This window comes from Oryza sativa, chromosome 2, assembly GCF_034140825.1.
Source record: "Oryza sativa Japonica Group chromosome 2, ASM3414082v1".
NCBI classification, from domain to species: Eukaryota; Viridiplantae; Streptophyta; class Magnoliopsida; order Poales; family Poaceae; genus Oryza; species Oryza sativa.
Genome location: NC_089036.1, coordinates 18002499 through 18016874, shown reverse-complemented (window position 1 = coordinate 18016874; position 14376 = coordinate 18002499). Strand labels below are relative to the sequence as shown.

The following is a 14376-nucleotide window of genomic DNA, read 5'->3' as shown; positions in this document are numbered from 1 at the left end:
TGGACTTAATATTAAACTCAAATATCATCTTCTCAGCTCAAAAGAAGTTTAATGTAATCCCTGTAACAATATTAGGTGCAATTATGAAGTGGGAACACATATACAAAGTAAAGTAATCCTAATTCTCTAAAATATTATGTGCAAGTTAAAAACCATGGAAAAAAATTAGATAGACAATGTTTAGCACAAGCAATTCACTATAATATTGGTACAAGTTAATAACTAAGCTTAATACCACAAATTAATCAGTCAAAGCAGGAAACTAAAAGGAATCAAATTAAATTTTAATCGGCTAAAGCCATACTTCATCCAAAAGTACATTTAACTGCTCATAAGTGAACATGGAAAATAATTTATTCAAATACTAGATTATTTATCATGCCTAAATATAATTTTTCTAGAATTTTCCTCCTCTGTTTAAGCCTCCTAAAAATTCAATCTAGCTTTCTAATAGCCCATCTTTGTTTAAGTGAAACCAAAGAAAATGGAATCTAGATGTATCATCTACCACCAGTAAAATCTACACTAATTCTTCTAGTCCACAAATTAAGATATTGAGTTGCAAACTTAGGGGGAAGAAATAATTCCGGAAATTCATCAAAAACCAATCTCACCCATGTTTCTACCCAGACCTCTCTCTTCCACCTAGTTTACTTCGCCCTGGCCCCACCTGACAGCTACTATAGCTTGCTCCAGCGCTGTCAAACTTTTTCTCCACCGCTCCAGCCGATTAAACAGCCGAGAGAGAGAGAGAGAGAGAGAGATCGTTGGCGGAGGGAGTGCTCGACGCGTGGAGCTGACGTGCCAACGCCGAGCTTCACCCTCAACTCCTCTCAGACGCGTCGCCCAGCCACACTCACCATCCCAGAGCCGACGAATCCGAGAGAGAAGGCCCTCTGCCTCTCCGCTGCTCTCATCTCCATCACAGGCCGCGGGAGAGACGACCGTCGACAGCCTCTCTGAGCCACGGTCATCTCTTCTTGTTTAGTGTTCCATCATCTCCTCTTGATGCCGGTTCTATTCCCTCTAATCTCATTCCAAACCATGCAGCCAATCGCCGGGAACGAAAGCCTCGCCGATGACGCCCTGAAGCACGCATCGGAGCGCCGCTGTTTCGTCATCATTGTCGCCTGGCCGAATCCATCTATCTCAAGCCAAGCCGCTGCGCCGTGAAGTTTGCCTCGACTTCCTCTTCAAGACGCCTCAAGAATCACCATCGGAGACACTAGGAGCACGGAGAACACGCCCCTTTTTCCTCGGCGCCGATCTGAACCTGCCACCGTCGCTACTGCCGAATCCATCCTCTCCGGTGAGCCATTGCTCGATTCCTCGCACATACGCCACCATAGGGACCTCACTAACACTTGATGACTGCATGCATGCCAGTTCTTGGAGCTGTTCAAGCTATCATCGTCGACCCAGAGGAGATTGCCGCCGCCGAGCAGTTGCACGAGTCGCCGTCACCCACCAAGCTTTGCCAGTCCTGTCTAGCATCTCGGTGAGCATCCTGGACTCCTTAGGAAGCACATGCATGCATGTATCTAGCGAAAACGAGGCCCCAAAGCAGCATGCAGTAGCAGCCTAAGCACAGCCGTCGCTCAGACCCGCCGCCGGCGCTACTCCAATGTCCCATAACCAAGAAAACTAGAGGAATGGAATCGCGAGAGCTTGGTCTTCATTTTATCTTTTGACCTCAACCTCAAGCGAGCCACCGTTTGCCGCCGGCGAGCTCGAGATCGACCTCAGCCATGGCTAGCTCTGCTGTGTCTAGAGCAGAGGGATGACTTCCGTGAATTAGATTAAGCGCAGGGATCCGTTTACAATTGTAGAAACACACTGACATATGGGCCTAGGACTGCGGGTTGATTCCTAGAAACCCCAAGGGCCTTTGTGCATATTGGTCCCTCACAGCCATGTGGACCCCATCCTTTAAAATCTGAAGAATAATTAAGAAAATGCCCAAACAAATATATGTTTAGCAGAAAAATGCACAAAGTTGTAAAATCTATATAAAATCAAATATAGCTCATTTTGAAGTGATTCCAGTTGCTGTAGATTCTTGAAGTTATGAACTTTATTCCAGGAATATAAAACTTGACACTCACTGTACAAATAATGTCTCTAAAATTTATCTAAGATAGGTCATACATAAAACATGTACAAACTTATAAAATACATAGAAAATTCATCTCAACTCATTTTGAAACAAACTCAAAAACTGCAGATTCATCATCATGCACTCTCTGGTTAGGTGAAATAAAAGTAATTACTTACTTTGCATAAAATGCCTCTAAAACTATTATATCTAAAATGATTAGTTTTAGATAAGCTAAACTTTAGAAATTCATGTAGAACCCAATTTAGCTTCAATTTGAATAAACTTAAGTTCTATAGGATCACCAAAACACGTATTTCCATGTTATGAAATAAGATTATATACTTACTGTGTAGTAAAAGTCTCTAAATATTCATATAAGGATTTACTAACATAGAGCAACCTTTAATTTGTAAAACTTGTAGAGAATTTATTTTTAGTCCAAATGAAATGAACAAAGTTTCTATAGAACCAGCAAATAGTTAGCTTCAACATAGTAAAATAAAATTTGGCACCTTTTGTAGAGAACATAGATCAAAACCTTAACTTAGTGAAATAAGAATTTAAACACATAGTGTTATTTAAGTAATACATAAACATGTATAAGTATATATACACTTTAGGTATAATTAAACCTAAATAAAAACTTGATTGACCAGTGAGGCCATAGTTCCATACTCATCCACTAAAACTTAGAAGAACTTAACTCATATGACAATTTCTAGGTTAATATAATATATTGCTAGTTTAGATTAGAGCATCTCTAGTTTATAAAATATGAACCATAGTAGTACAGACCATAACATGTGAAATAAAAATGTTTTAGTTAACCAAATTATTCCTTTTATTCAACTTAAACAGGAAGTAGCATGTTCTAAACCTATAACTCAAAAGTCATGAACATATAAAACACTATATGCCTAAAACACGTTGTAACTTGTAAAATCTATAAGAAAATCACTATAACTCCAAAAATTGTGAAACCAAATGTGTTAGTCTTAGAAAACACATCTCCACACCCCTGTGAAGTCTAATATAATAAAAATCACTTTACAAAAGTATTTTATAACACTACCTAAGACTACTACTATAAACCGATAAAAATTCTAAAATTCATAACTCCCAAATGGAATAAGATAAAATAGATATTATTTCACCTAAATTCATTTTAGATCAGTACCAACCCACTGTGCATAAATCATGCATTTTAGAGCATTTTGGATTTTCAGCTCTTTCGGTGTTTAATTGCATAACGTGTCATTTATATAGATAATTGCATAATCGGTGAAGGACTGGATTAGGTGCTAACGTTTCTCTGATCAAGGCAAGTTTTCTCCTCCCATCCTTTGAACACATTGAATCCCATGATTTGAGGAATGAAAATATTTGTTTGCAAAGTTGCATGTGAACTTAGACTATATCGGTATTTAAAATTGGGTTAAGGTAGTTATGACCTATTTGCTACATACCCCCACCTTGAATAATTGATCCTCTTGCTGTTTGAAACCCTAGAAATGGTTAGAGTACACTCTTTGTGCTCAAATGGGTTTATATATGCTCTATGTGCAACTACTTGCTTAGCCATGCTTAGAAATATGCAAATGCTCATTCCATCTATAATTAAAATGTGATTTTGATACATGAACCTTTGCTAGAATAAAATGAATATGATGGGTATTTGCGAACTAAAATGTGTAAAATGTGATTTTATACTTGGGCGGCAAGTGGTGTGCATATGGTGTTAGTTGCATACCGATAGGGGGAGTGTTTGCCCAAGTCCATAAGGACCGAACTTGTGTCACCCATTTAAAGTTATTCGTACATCCACATGTGCTAGTATGGGATGGTCTAAGCTGATTAATCTATTTAGGACTAGCCTTGCATTCTGGTAGGCCGGTGTGTATGAGTTCGTATAATTCAGAGGAGCTTCCTATTTACCCCGACGTGGTAGTTTAGGTGACTAAACATGTCCAATACAACGGTATTGTGCCACGTGGTGGGTTCCCGTCGTGTCCGCCACCACGGCGTTAAGTTTAAGGCGTGGGCCCACCACTTAACGGTTCTAGACATATTTCCAAGTATGCCTAGGATGGAGGAACACGTATCGTGCTGGTGCAAGGCTAGATTCTAAGTAGTGTAAAGGATTCGTTGTGACCTCTAGTCCGCACTCATAATGTAGAGTGTGTGGTACTTGGCCGGCACTGAACCAACTAGAGTGTAGCCTCTAGGCTTCTATCATATCATGTGGGTAAAGGTGTACAAACTCTGCAGAGTTCTTTAAACTAATCGATTAGCCGTGCTCACAGTCAAGAGCGCTTTGGTGATGTGTCATGAGTATTTAAACTAATCGATTAGCCGTGCTCACAGTCAAGAGCGCTTTGGTGATGTGTCATGAGTATAGACTATGTTTTAAAAATGTAATCATGTGACATTGGTTTGAAATTGATAAATGTGTTGAGTTGTGTGTGTGGTGATACATTATGACTTATTGTTAAGTATGACAATAAGAGATTGATTATGATGGAATTATGAAGAAGTTAATAATGAAACTTAAAACTTGTCTTTGTTAATTGAAGCATCAACTCCTTTACAAAAGAATTGCGAAACAAAACTTGCTTTATGCTGAAATTAAACTACATATTGCCTTCCTTTGAATATATGTCTTACATGTAGTATGATAGGATTGATTTGTGCTTGCCAGTACATTAAACAAGTTAACTTGTTTAATGTACTGACTTGCTGTTGATATAACCTTTTGTTTGCAGGTTTAGATTTAGTCTTTGAGTGATGCGGGTTCCGATTGCTTCTTCTAGGATGAGAACTTAATGGGGTAAACCCCTAGTCGATGTGCTTGTGATTGGGTAGTCAAGCTTCCGCTGTTCTCTAATAAGTCTATTTGGCCGGTCGGTCTATGTAATTATTAAGTTGTTGTAAGTCTTAAGTTTCTTTTATCTTAGTTGTGTTTGCTATGTATAATCATGTTTAAGATGAAAGTGTGAATCTAGTGCACTAGTGCACATCCTGGGAACTAGATTTACATGAGTATGAGTTAGGAATATTTGAGAGGTTGTAGATCTTTAGCTATTTTTGTCAAGTTTCCTGAATGTGTAACACATCTGGTCGCCGCCTTCGAGTGGTTTGACGGGCACATATCAGGCTGAAGTTGACTGGCAGGCTAAGGGCTTAGCAATGTCTTCAATATTTCTCTCTCGAGGCGTCCGATGTTTCATTATGCTTGTTTGATGACTTGAATTATTCACTTCATCTCTCAAATATAATGGAAGGTCTGGAGAGCCTACGACACTCTTACCGAATCACTATCAAATCGACTCAAATACCCTACTCTAATTGGCAATGATAGTCATTCTAATATAGGCCCAGACCGAGCACAAGTCATATCATATTGGCTGTATCGGCCATCAGCCTCATAAACCTTGATCAACTTACACTCTGTCTTCTAGCAAATACGGTATCCAGCCGATGCGCAATCCGACTCCAAATTCAACTCGATTCCACACCAAATCTGCTTCGATCTTCTTCTTTCTTCTCCGAATTTGATGCAAAATTCCGTTGTTAACAATATTATACAAAATCTCTCTGATTTGATTTTGTCTTCGACATAAGCCCCCATAGGCTTTTATGTGGGCTTGGCTTCACTTTTATATAATGACCCATGTATATATACTCCAGGGGTGTTGATTACGTGAAGAATAACAACTCAATCATGTTAACATGAATTCTTGAGGATAACTCTTCAACAAGGCATAGTGCTGAAGCTGGTCACCAAGCAAAAAAAAAAAGTCTAAAACAACTACTTATAAAGGTAAACTAATACTATGTAAGTACAACGTTATTATACAATATTTAATTCTGGTAGCAACAATATTTTGTGTTGTATACATATAAACCCAAGACTTCATATTTACCACTTAAGCAGCTATTAGTTAGGTCTACTATATACTTTTTGGACACAACCATTGTGAGCCTTATGCATTATATTGCTGAGTAGATGTTCTCATCACTTGAGCATACGGTACAGCAAGTAATGGCATTAAGACCTAGAAGAAGTTTGCTTGTGTAGAAGAATTCCACAAGAATAAGAAAATATCTCAATGTGAATTCTAGATGAACATTAAATACACAAGAAGATGACGACGTGATAAACCTTGAACTCCACTCGATACGCTCACGGCTTTGATTGGCCTGATCTTTCGGTGAGTTGAGATAACTACGATTTGGGAGCAACGTTGACGATCCGACTACAACCTTACAAGACGTCGTTGTGTTACGCCTTAGCGATCGATACACCTCCCCCTTGGTTGTTGATCTTGCTGGTGCAGATCAATCTTATTCCTGCAAGCAAATCGAAGAAACAAGTAAGAACAAGATAAAAGCAATATGATATTGCAAATAGGAATTGAATAAACATGATAAGTTGGGGTTCTGAAGACGAGCAATTAGGTGGTATAGCCAACACACGTAACTACAAGGTAAAGTAGCAATGGCTAAAACTTTAATCTAACAAAACCCGAGAAATTATAAAGAGGTCCTGTTGACGGTCGTTATCGATCAGTTTCGACTGTCAATATTACTAAAATAGAGGAGAACTAGTGATGCTTGCAATGGATAAATATATTAAAATAATAATATTCCACTAGTATTAGGTATACTAACATTTTTCAGAGAATGACCATAAAGTGGAGGAGAATCGACATCAACACAGACGATAAATCAATCGGACGATGTCGAGAACCAGACTTATGTATGAATGGGCCAAGAACTCAGAATTGACACGACAAACTGAGCCAAAATTCACAAGTCTGCGGAGAAAAACAACAGAGTAGGGGTGGGCATAAAAACCGTGAACCGAAGACCGAAGCCGAAAAAACCGTAACCGAGGCCGAAAAAACCGAATTTCCAGTTATCGGTCACAACATCGTGTGTTAGGTCTAAAAGACCGAAGTTCTTTCGGTGAGTTCGGTCATCGTCGTTAATTAACCGAAAAAACCGAAGGACCGATCAACCCAACTGCATGTATTCTTTTCCAGGCCCATTAGTCTATTGCGTGTGTACAGCCCACAAGCTAACCCTCCTTTAAAGAGAAAAAAACACCTTATCACTTATCCCCATATTCCCCTCCACACAGAAATCACGGATGCGGCATCTCTGCAAGCTCTCACTCCGCCGCCGACGGAAACGAGAAAACTGCATCCCGCAGTCACGCCTCCGCTTCTTCCCATGAGCTTCCATTCTCTTCTCCCCTTCCCTTCTAAGCTTCAATTGCTCCACTGCCCAGTGCCCATGAGGCCATGAACCGAGGATCTGAGGGGTGAGGCAAGAAACGCCGCAGGCTTAGGCTCGGCCACCCGCAGTTGGTCGCCTTGGAGGCGCGGCCGCGCGGGGTTGAGCAATCGTCCGCGAACGAGGAGGGTTGAGCAAGCTGGTGCGCCGGAGGTAGGCAAGCAACAGATGCCGGCTTGGGGTTTCTGGTTTATTGATTTAGTCAATGGGGAAATGTAATCTATGACTTTATGACTTTTTGTTTGAGATTTTGATTAATCTCTTTGTGAATTTGTATATTCAGGACGTAATTGATAATTTTGATGCATTCCCATGTTTGGTTGTTCTGCTTTTGCTTATTTACTTCGATGTGCACCTTGTTAAATCGGTCAGCTCGGGTAAAACTGAAGACCGACCCGACACTTCGGTTACCCGAAATGTCGGTCCATGAATTTTTTGTTGCAAATATCGGGTTCTTGTTTTCAAAGACTGAAGTTTTAAAAACCCGAACAACCCTGGCCGATTTTTCGGTCTAGACCGAAAGCCCACCCCTACAACAGAGGAGGCCGCCAGCTGAACCATGGGTTGGTTGGGCCGGCCCCAAGTTTGGCCAAACTTCTCTCATCGCCGCTGGATGCAGGGTTTCTTCTGGACGGTGTGGATTAGCTCTCAATGACGGTTGGAGGGTATTTCTGACCATTCCAACCGTCACAAACATCATTGGGGTGCTATATAAACCCCTCACCTTCTCACTTCACCCACACACCTCAAGCAATAGCTCTCTCATTTCTCTCAAGTTTCCTCACCTTCTCACTTCACCCACACACCTCAAGCAATAGCTCTCTCATTTCTCTCAAGTTTAGTTTAGTAGTATCTAGCTGGTGGAATAGGAATAGAGTAGAAATCAGGAGTCCGGAAGCCTTCCGAAGAGTTCGGGTATGACTCTAGTAGCTTTTCTCTTCTCTTTTGTAAGCTTTGTACTTTTATTAGAATACTCTTCTTTATATATTTATGGTATTAAAATACTTGCCGAATATATGAATATCTACTTTATATTATGTTCATGTTATACTGAATATACAGCTAACTTATCTGGGAGATGCTTTGGTGCGGGTATAATGTTTACTTATGCAATTACTCTGTCATGACAATGATATTAGAGTAGTATCTGGTAGTTTAGGCGTGGTGTCTAGATTACGGGATATTATTATTTGGGGTTATATATTGCGGATGAGAGGTGGGCCGCTGATGGTGACAGCTCAGTACGGGTATTCCTCCGCGCCGGTATATAATCCTAAGTTAATTCCCTGGGGAGGGTATTCCTCCGTATTTAGCCCGGGTTGTATGGTCATGACGGACTGTCGTAAGGAACTCGGCAGTCAGTGATGGCTTCTCGAAGTACCAGGAAGGCATCGAATAGAGGGTATTAGCTAGTATATCAGTTAACTATAATGTATGTATACTATGTATATTAGAAGTATAGGAATAGATTATCTTTCTCTTTTCTATCCACTTAGGTTAGATGATATATTATGAGAATGAGTAGTTAATGCTTGTGTGTCACTCTACCCTTAGATTATCTTAACCCCTGCTTAGAATATGATTATCACAAGTAATATATAAATTATTAGTCAATGTTCTCTCTATATGATCTTTCCACGGGATAAAATAAATACGATACCATTGGAATACTCTCGGGTGAAATGCTACAATGTTATATCCGTGCGCTTGCGGATGAACTCTGTAACCATAATAAACCAGGAGTATTTTTGCGTCATTGCTGGGAATTATATTTCTAGTAATGTCGTTAAGAAATACTAACAGGTACCTAGCTATTTAAGGAGGCTATTTAAGGAGTTGGGATGATGACCAAGGGGTCTCTAAGGTCATGCTCCACCAGATTGGGGCGCACCCCATATGGGTCCCACTTAGGCTAGGGTCCAAGACGAAGTTACGGGCTCATAGGCCCATTATAGATGACACAATACCTTGGGCGGATGACTAAGATGGAATTTTAAGATGAGGTTGGATCCTTTGGAAAGAGGACTCCGAGATCTTTCCATCAAGTAATCACAGGCCGAAAACAGAGGTTGTATGCATATTTGGCGGCCGTTTGAAGTCAGCAATGTAGCAGGTGGCCGAATCAGATTCCAAAACTCATGTGGCTTGATCTTGATGTCTCCCAGTTGAGCTATGATGTGAGCAACGGTTGCATCAATAGTGGCTATGATCATATCATGACGGTAGGTTATTTATGAGTTATAAGGCATGGGATGTTGGCCTTAACATGGGCTGGCCAGACGAGACTTAATTACTCCCCAAAGTAGATTGTCATATTGCGAGCAGCTCGAATGGAATTTTGACATCAATTTCATGGCAACAGTGAAGCACGTCCGATCAGGACAGTCTGACTAGGTCTTGTTAAACTTGTTGGGATTAGCATGTGTATCCAAGGAAAAACTTTCCTTGTCATACAATTGTTCTATATACCACTGGTATGAAAGGTGAATGACATTTAGCATCAACATAATTTTCTTTATGAAAAATGTTCTAAAATGCTATAGGTAATAGTATATGCATGTTTTAATTATTCCATCATATAGATAGTCCTAGAATATCTATAGTTCCATAAAAAAAAAATTAGAGCGTGACATTTGTTATAGATCTAATGACCATAATACACTGTAAATATTGCTTGGGTAGCTTTCTATTTATAAATTGACTATTTATTATGTTATACATTTTTAAACTAGAGGTAAAGGCGTAAATAGTTATTTTCTATTTTATATATATATATATATATATATATATATGTATGTATATATGTATGTATGTATGTATATATATATGTATGTATGTATGTACTACTACCGGGAGCAACTACTCCCATCTTATCTATGTGGCAGTGCAAATTTCTGCTATTTCGGAGTCCCCATTGGCGTGTTAATTAGCCATGTCATCCAACCCGTTTAGAATGATAACCATTATTTTCATGGGATACAAACAATTTTGAATGCATGTTAGTTCATCCGCCAGAGGAGCAGAATATGGACACTACGATTGGCAGAAACCATTTTTTCTCCCATTGATGTTCTGTTCCGTTTCCAAATAATGTTCTGCTCCTTTCCAATCGATGTTCTGTTCCGTTTACAAATAATGTTATGCTCCTTTCCAGTTGATATTTTTCTGCTTCTTTTTAATTTCCTGCCTTTCTTAACGTCTTCTGCTTAGTGACGATTTTGTTGAAGGAGCAGAAGATGTGCTTCTGTTCAAATTAGTTTTCTGCTCCCTTTCTAACCGATGTTCTGCTCCTTGCCTCCTTTCCTAGGTCACATACTCCATACTGCTTCCTTTCATGTTTCTGCTCATTTTCAAGTCTTATAAGCTTCATATAGACGATGAGATTCAATTTAACAGGCAGAAGGTATTCTGCACTTTTTATTCCTTGTTCTATGCGTTCTTACAAATTTGAAATGACCTGAATGGACACAACAGACGTCACAAATTATGGGCCGGGGAGCAAAAGATGTTCTGCAATTGTTTCTGCCGAGTCCTATGTCTAATAGTGAATGGAATCGGTTTGTGAAAGAGCAGAAGATATTCTGTTATCTCTACCATCCATTGATTCAGGAGGGGGATTATAGCTTTCTGCTGCACAAATTCTGTTATGCCGTTGTGATTAAAAAGAGTATCATCCCTCAACTCGGCTGTGTTGTACATCCATACCAACAGAAACTATCCTGAGCAAAATATAACATACCTATTTAAGTATGTAAACATAAACTGCAATTAGTAATCAATAGGCAGAATATGAACTGCCGTTACATAGAGAAAAAATTGGTATTTGTTCTGCCAACAATTTGTTTTTTCGATGATGTTCTGCCATTTTCTTTTTCTGATGTTCTGCCATTTTTTTCAATTGGCCAGCTACATATCTTCTGACGGTTAGAAGCAGAGCATATTCTGCCAAGGCGAGCACATAGGAACAAACTCCAACCGAATGTTTTGCATGCAGCCGATGATTTAGCATTTATTTGAACTAATAAACTATTTAGTTAATTACTTAATTAAACAACCCGGTCTGCAGAAGTTTAGTAGATTCAGGGTTATTCCGTTAAATCGATCCGTTAAGGGAAGGGTTACTCCCGGGCACCATGGTATCAAATGCACAAAATCATTCAAATATTTCAAAATTTTCAAATTATGAGTATATACCTAGTTATAAGAATTCGATTTATACCTACACCTAACAACAAAACAACTCAAATTTAACTTTATCTCACAATCCATGATTACATACCTAACTAATTATATGTTTGGATGCTATATACCTAGAATCAAAATCTAACAAAAACAAGTTCAAATTCAGTTCAAACTTGCTTTGAACTAGTTAGTAAAGTAGTTAATGTTAATATCTAAATATTTGAAAAAGTTTCATACTCATTTGAATTGGATATATACTCAATTTCAACAATGGTGCCCGGGCACCATGGAGCACCAAACAAATTTATAATATATATATATATATATATATATATATATATATATATATATATATAAACATGTATCAAGTGAAGTACATAAATTTTATAATATATATTTTTTTATATAATATAAACAATACACTGCTAATGACTATACTTACTTAAAAAGTAATGTAGTAGCATTAAAATAAATAAAATTTATAATAGTTTAATAATATTATGTAAGTTTTCAGATTTCATATTAAAAGAACCTACGAACAAGAAAATCGGGCTGCAAGAACCGGATTTTCTTCTGAATTATCTAAAATTCAGAAGACAAAAATAATCGAGGACCAAACAATACCTAGCAAGAAGTTGCTTAATCTCTAGAGCTATGATCTTTATATTGGTTTTTGCCAATCTAAACTAACTCATCACAACTAATGAAAATCTAAACTAAAGATAATGAAGGGATGAATTCAAGAGATTCAACGCAATGATGGAACCAACTAAAGAAATAGATTCATCGCCGGTTGAAGCGTCCCGTCTACCGCTTCTGCTTGCGATTCTTGATATGCCCCGTCTTGCTGGTGTCAGCGGCGGCCTGCCAATTCAAGCCAGGAGGCATCGCTATCTGCGTCCCCAATGATGCTGCAGTCACCTTGCGTCTCCAATGATGCTGCAGTCACCTTGAAAGAGGCCGGACACAGGAGCTGCTCAGCTGGAACCGGGACCACTTCTTTTTCTTGTTTGTCATCAGGAGCTTCGAGAGGTCTGGAGATGGAGATTCTTCCGATCGTCGCCAAGCTCCCCTCTGCTGCTGCCGTGCGCCCTCCCTCTCCTTCTGATTCTGCCTGCGCCCACTCTCTCCCTCGCTCTCTCTTCTACTAATTGACGATGAAAGAATAACTCGAGGAGAAAATACAAATCGGTGGGCTCCCTTCCCCTACCTTGTACCATTACTAGTAATGTACCATTATATAGAGCGTCTTGATTCAGCGGCTTAGTTTTTCTCTCTAACTCCAAATACCACCCTTGATATCATAAACTTCAAAACTCATTTTTTTATTTTTCTTTCAATTCAATTCGTTAGTGACTCAATTATGCTTCCATTTTCATTTTCAATTCAATTTGTTACTGACTCAATTATGCCAATGGCGCCCTCGGAGAAATATGAATCGGAACGGAAGGCAGCTGTTCTAAGGCGATGTGGCGGCGGAGAGGTGTACTAGCTGCGCTGGTCACCGGTTGCTACTTGCGGCTCCTGCATGCGCGCGGTAGGATGGCAGATTGGTTGTTGGTGGCTTGATGACTGTCATTCCGATGAGGGCCGGATCCACTGGTGGCGCTCCAAAAAAGCTTCGGATCTGATGGTGGTCGTTCAGGGAGGTACGGTAGTGACGCTGACGGTGGCCGACGTCCAGGCTATGGCGGTGCCGCTTGATGGCTATCGACCGATGTGATGGTGGTGATGGCGTCGGTGGTGGCCGAGAAAGGTGGCAGTGGAGGTGGTTACCGGCCGGCCTTGCACTCCGATGATGTGTGGCCATGCCGCCGTGGACGTGGTGGCAGCGAGGACTAGCGGCGTCGGCGCTCTTGGTGGTGGCGACATAGTGATGTTGGGCGGTGTCGGGGGCTAGTCCTCCGATCCGTCCATTCCTCGGTCACAGGAGGAGAGGGCTGGTGACGACGGACAGCGGTGAGGGACTAGCCCTCCCCCTGCAACGGCGGCTCAACTAATGGGTATGGTGATAGTGGTGGTTGGTTGGTTCGGCCATGGCAGTTTGTGATGACGATGGCGGATGCTCTTGGTGTTGGTGTCCTAGGGATGGCGGTGACTTGGCGAGGTCCGGCGCTGGTTCTGACCATGACCAGGTGAGGACAAGGGATGGTGATCATCGATGACGGGGCTGGTTGACAATGCAATGGTCGTTGGCTCGCCCGATGCAGATAAGGACGACAGCAACGAAGGTTCTTGATGACTGCATCATAGGGAAGGTTGCTACCAAGCAAGCATCGACGCAAAGGTCTGGTTACGGTTATGTCTCGATTGCAGTGGAGCGTCTTCGACAAGTTCTTGATTGTAGAGGCAGTGCATGTCATGCTAAACGGCTCCACGACGCTCTAGAAGCGACAGTGATATCGATGGTCTACAGAAGATGGTGGTGGCGCAGCAAGGACGCTTCGTGACGCACTAAGGGCGTTCAGAATGCGGCTGCAGCTTAGGTGTTTTGGACAGGGCGTAAGGTGTTTTGGATGGCGATGGCAGACAGAAAGCATAAAAGTTGGCAGCAGATGGTGATTGTGTTCTGCAGAGGGAGAGATGATGCGAATATAGGTAGCTCGGACTAGTTCTAATTCTCCTCTTTCCCCGTCTTGCACTGCGACGGAAAGAATAAGTCTTCGATGAAGGTTGGAGCTAAGTCTTCTCGCTTTTTTTTTTGTGTGCGTGTGTGTGTTTGTTTCTTTTCCTCAGTGTGAGGTTTAGAGTCTATGATCTCGTGTATGTGTTTTGGCTATGTATATCCTTTGTAGATA

The 14376-nt window shown here is 40.5% G+C and overlaps 1 long non-coding RNA gene across 1 annotated transcript; it reads left to right on the top strand.

The window, feature by feature from the left end:
- Positions 1-852: 852 nt before the first annotated feature.
- Positions 853-5281, top strand: LOC9266595 (uncharacterized). Its single transcript, XR_001543011.3, has 5 exons — positions 853-969; positions 1051-1309; positions 1387-1498; positions 3365-3419; positions 4861-5281. It is a non-coding gene; the product is annotated as an uncharacterized lncRNA (long non-coding RNA).
- The last annotated feature ends 9095 nt before the right edge of the window (positions 5282-14376 follow it).